The 5784-nt window shown below is 44.7% G+C and overlaps 1 pseudogene; it reads left to right on the forward strand.

Annotated features, from left to right (window-relative positions):
* The first annotated feature begins 910 nt into the window (after nt 1-910).
* Nucleotides 911-1819, forward strand: LOC127207660 (40S ribosomal protein SA-like; annotated as a pseudogene).
* The last annotated feature ends 3965 nt before the right edge of the window (nt 1820-5784 follow it).

Below are 5784 nucleotides of genomic sequence, written 5' to 3' on the forward strand. Positions count from 1 at the left end.
GGTTGGTGGTGACGTCACACTCTAAGATGATTGGCAAATTAGCTCAAAGGGAAGAGAAAAGTTCAGGAAATATGAGGCTTTGCCAGGCTGACTACTTTGCTTTGGTCTACTGAATTTATGTTGAGTTTTGTTTTTTTGTTTAGTTGGGATTTTTGTTCTTGTTGTTGTTTTGCACCACAGGAAATAATGGTGCAAAATTCCTCCCAATATTCAAGCCCCAACTAAACTTGCAATCAGTAAGTTTCTCATTCAGTGATCAAAATCCTCCGGTTACTTGTCTAACAAGAAGCTTGTGACTTTAAGGAGGTCCTCACAGATGCTAAAGACTCAAATGTGCTTCTGTGGGTAGCCCAGGTGGTCCCAGACATCGTCCTTTGGTAAGCCTGTTCCCAGGATGGGGTTCTGAAGCTATGCTGTCTGTAGTCCTGGTAACCACCCCCAGTTCGGGTGTCTGAGGTGGCCATGTCTCCCCAGACTCCAGACCCGACCAAAGCCTTATTGGCATTTCAGACTGTCCTGTGTCTTCCCTTTGGTCACTAGTGTGAACGTTGCATTAATGACATAACCTCCACCTTCCGTCCTGGAACTGTGACTGCAGATAGGTGGATGACGCCTGGGATCACATGGTTTGCTCACACAAGCATATTTGAGTAGTCTTTAACATTTGCGAAGAGTTCCTTAATAAAAATATAACTTGAGAAAGAAAAAAAAAAACTCTCTTTGGTGATTAGAAAGAGTCTCAGAAGACAGATTTCTTAAAGTGACTGAAAACCATGTGTCTATGCAAGCCAGAACAGCCTATAGAGGGTAGCTATTAAAACCAGCAGATGCCCCTTTCTGAGCTGCCCAGGGATGGGTCCAGATGGCGTTGTTCTTAAGTCTCGTTGTAGCTTAAAGGGAAACTTACACAATGTCCAGAGCCCTTGATGTCCTGCAGATGCAGGAGGAGGATGTCCTCAACTTCCTTGCTGCAGGAACGCACTTAGGTGGCACCAACCTTGACTTTCAGATGGAGCAATACATCTACAAAAGGAACAGTGATGGTGTCTACATCATAAATCTGAAGAGGACCTGGGAGAAGCTGTTGCTTGAAGCTTGGGCTATTGTTGCCACTGAGAACCCTGCTGACGTCAGCGTCATCTCCTCCAGGAACACTGGCCAGTGAGCCGTGCTGCCACTCACTGCAGCCACTCCCATTGCTGGCCGCTTCACACCTGGGACCTTCACCAACCAGATCCAAGCAGCCCTCAGGGAGCCATGGCTTCTAGTGATGGCTGACCCCAGGGCTGACTACCAGCCCCTCACAGAGGCCTCTTAAGTCAACCTGCCCACCGTTGCTCTGTGTAACACAGATTCTCCTCTGCGCTATGTGGACATTGCCATCCCATGCAACAACAAGGCAGCTCACTCAGTGGGTCTGATGTGGTGGATGCTGGCCCCGGAAGTACTCCGCATGTGTGGCACTATCTCCTGTGAGCACCCATAGGAGGTTATGCCTGATCTCTACTTCTACAGAGACCCAGAGGAGACTGAGGAGGAGGAGGAGCAGGCTGCTGCTGAGAAGGCCGTGGCCAAGGAGGAATTCCAGGGCGAATGGACCTCACCAGCTCCTGAGTTCACTGCTGCTCAGCCAGAGGTGGCAGATTGGTCTGAGGGTGTGCAGGTGCCCTCTGTACCTATCCAGCAGTTTCCCACTGAGGACAGGGGCGCCCAGCCAGCCACTGAGGACTGGTCAGCAGTTTCCACAGAACAGGCCACCAAGTGATTTGGAGCCACCACTGAGTGGTCCCGAGCTAAGGGGGGAATGGAAGGAAAATAAAGTTCCTAGAAGCTGAAACAAAACAAAACAAAACAAAACCAGCAGATGCGGCCAGAGCCTCGAGGAAACATTTGCCATTCCTGGCCAGCAGCCCTTGAGAGCCTTATTTTTATTATTCTTTCTTAGAAAAATCTTTATTTCTATGATTTAACTGATACTCTGCTTTGTGGAAGGTTTGCCAGTGAGATCCATTCAAAATACCAGATATTAGCACATGAATGAACTTCTCGAAGTGAAATTACTCCAGCTGCAGCGTGGCTCATAGAAGGGCTGGGGGGGGGGGGGGCGGGAGGGGGATGTGAGGGGGTGGAGAGAGGAAAGCAATTTAGTAAACTGACATGTGCAAATCAATAAAACGCATTAAGTAGCAGTGGCTTGAGGAGGGGTGTCAGAGTGAACCGGCCTCCAAGGTTTTCTTAAACATATGTAAATAGGGGTGTGGGTTGTCTGTGTGAAAACGCTGTTGAAGACATGTGATACGGGCATGAGAAAGGGAAAAAATGAAAGACGTCAAATATCCTCCCTTCACCCACAGTTCCAAATGCCCTGTCTTTCCTCAGTTTGAAACCCAGTATCAGCGACCTCAGATACCATGAGCTGCCTGCTCACATAAATAGCTGAGAAGCGCTGCTCCTCATGAACCATTATTCCTTTGGGTATAATTTCAGAAGCCTAATTTTTTCAGATAAGGTATGGGGAGCCTGGCGGAAAGTTCAGACATAACTATTTGATCTATGAATGCATACTCCTGGCAAAGTTCAGACATAACTATTTGATCTACGAACACATACTCCTGGCAATAATAACACAGGAGACTGTGTAACCATAAATCAGGCCCCTATAACATGCCCCCTCAGTTACATAGCTCTCTAGTGTCTTTGGCTATTTTTTTTTAAAATCCAGTTATGCAATGCTACTGTTTTCTGGGAAAATCTGAAAGATTCCCTATGCTTTAAAATAGAAGTGGCATGTAGTTTGCTGGGAGTTTTTGAGAGTGTGTAGCATGTTGTTCCTTGTTAAAACTGACTGCTGGCAATGCAGCGCTCTGCTCACACAGGTGCGTGCCACTTGACACGGTCATCGTCGTCTCGAATGTGGGATGTACGGAAACCCAGCTTCCGTTGAAACTACAACTTTTGCACAGAACCTGTGATTTGTGGTTTTGACATATCGCACCGTGGGCTACATGACACCTTTGTTCAATGTTTGTCACCTCATCTCCAGTTACCCCTCGTTATCTCGCCTTCTTTTCACTTCTGTTTTTCCTTACCATTTCCCACAATCCACACTATAATGACCAGCGTACCTACTTTGGACATGTGCCTAGTATGTGCACGGCAGCCTCTCCACCTGACTCCAATTACCTCTCTGAAGACTGAGTGTGAGAGCCTCTGCCTTGACACCTTTGTTCATTGTGTCCCCATAAGCAAGGTGTGATGCCTGACACTTGGGTCTGACGTTCACAGGCTGCCTTTGAGCCCTGACTTAATGGCCACTTGGTACAGACGATGTCCCTTATCTGTGTGTTGGTGGCAACTCCAGAAGCAACGCTAGTCCTTCACGGGGCATCTGGCCCTTATGGACTGGCTTAGTATTCTTGAGAAAATGTTGATCAGCTTTAAGTTTCGTGTTAGTTTGTTTTCTGGATAACCAATGTCCCTAAGTCTTACACTATTCAAGAGTCAAATGCATGCGTAATTTTTCTACTGAATGAATCATAATGTAACTATCTCATATGGGGGGCCACGACCCCCAAGTTGAGAAGCACTGCCCTAACAGGTCAGACGAGGCTCAAGAAGCTGCCATTTTAGCTGTGGTGCTGCTGTCGTCTGGGCAATCCAATGACAGTGTGTTGAGAAATGCCAATCTGCATACAACTTAGATGTTAACAGGTATGCCATTAGGCTCTTTAATAAAACATTCTATTTTTATAACTGTTTTTTGTAAAGCCACTCATAGTGACACACATCTCCAATCCCAGTACGTGGGAGACAGAGGCAGGCAGATCTCTGTAAATTTGAGGCCAGCATGGTTTACATTGTTAGTTCCAGGCTAGTCAGAGCCACATATTAAAGCCCTGTCCAAAATAATAATAATAATGATGATGATGATCATAATGATAATAATAAAAGTAGTGTGCTTATAAATAAGTAAGCAAAATATTAACACTATTAATTTTGTATTAAGAGATATTAATACAAAATGAAGTATCATTTCTATCTGGCTAGCTAACATTATGTGTACTTCATGTACTAGTGTGACCTTGACAAAATTCTCTGCAGCCCAGAGAATACAGCCCGAGCAAGAAAGACACCTGAGCAGGGAAAGAAATGGATTTGTTTTCCTATCTAAACAAAATCTGGAACTCCATCCCATTTTATTTGTTCCTAAAAACATAATCATCAAAGCTCCATCGGATCTGTCAAATACTAGAGATGCACTTGACCTAGAGTGAAGTATCGGGGACTTTTTCAACATTTAACTCCTAGTGTGTACTGGTATGAAGCTAAGTTGAGCAGAACCCATTAATGTCACAGTGATCAGTTACCAATGGAAATAAATAATTCATGATGAAGGGAATTAGTCTAATTAGCAGGCAGTTTGAGTCCTTTGATAAAACCCAGCTCTAATTCCGTGAAGGGCAGGAAGTGCTGTCGTCAGTCAGCCCTGAAAAGATTAGCATCTATTATGAATGAGGTTCGTCACCCTAGCGAAGTCATGTGTGTCCTGGAGACAAACTTAATATGTTCCAGAATGGGACACAGTTTGTCTCACCAACACATCACGGTTCCTACCAGGCTATTGTACGCAATAACAAGCAAAGATCAACGCTCTGTCCTACCGTTTGCTCCCCTGTCCATCACTCTGACAACTGCGCAAATACATTTTCCATGCAAAGCAGGCAATGTGCCCTGAATACTTGTAAAAATTGCACAAGATGTCAAAGAAAATATGTGTTACTTTCTCACTCAGCAAAACAAACACACCGAACCAGATGTCAGCCCGGAAACTGACGGTTTCAGAGATGGTGGGCAATAGAGTATGTCAGGCTTGATGCATACACATTTCATTTTAAAAACTGTTGTCAACCCTCTCAGGGAATCTGCTTCCGTGCTTATCTCTCTCAAGATATTGGAGTTACAAGATCAATCACAGGCTTCCGGCTTCTGCAACTGCAGATAAATGGAGCTGAGTGTCCTAAGCAAGGTAACTCGGAGAATGCCAAACTAATATCCGAGAGAGCAACAAGCAGCTGTTTTGTTTTTCATTACAGCACATAAATGGCTTAGATCATTGGGATGGCTCGAAGATTTATAGTTTCAGGATGGATCTGGCCTGGTGTGTCTAAGAGATGTTGACTGTTCCACACACTGCACAAAACCCCACATTATTTTGCAGCCCACAAGCGGATGTGGCATCAGCTGTGTTTCCATTTTTACTTATGAGCCTTTTGAAATTACATGTTTCCATTTCGCAATTTGATGTAATAATGAAGAAACTCCAAATTTGTAAGTTATTGTATTGCTTGTTTTTATTGTGTAAAATTAATTGCTTCATTTATTTATGTCATTAAGGGGGGGAGACCATTTTGCACATTTTTACCATTTGCTGTAATAATTAACATGCCAATAACACCACAGAGGCTTTGGAAACAGGGTGGATCATGCCTGAGCAGCGTACAACACAGCAAGTCTCGTGGTTCAGAAGGGCAGCTTCAAAAGAACACAGTGCTGGATGGAATATCCCACGGGGTACCAATCCTGGAGAGTGACACAGACACACGGAAGTCTGTTTAATCAAATGCAATACTTGCTTTTTCTAGAAACAGATGGTCTAGTTCATCAGAATTAAAGTCCACTGTCCACGCGCAGTTGAGATAAACGCCAGTACCATAGGCTTGCAAGGCTGTACAAACAGTGCCGATGACCCGCTGGATTAGAAAACAACATGATCGACACTTAGTG

This window comes from Acomys russatus, chromosome 24 (genome assembly GCF_903995435.1).
Source record: "Acomys russatus chromosome 24, mAcoRus1.1, whole genome shotgun sequence".
NCBI lineage: Eukaryota > Metazoa > Chordata > Mammalia > Rodentia > Muridae > Acomys > Acomys russatus.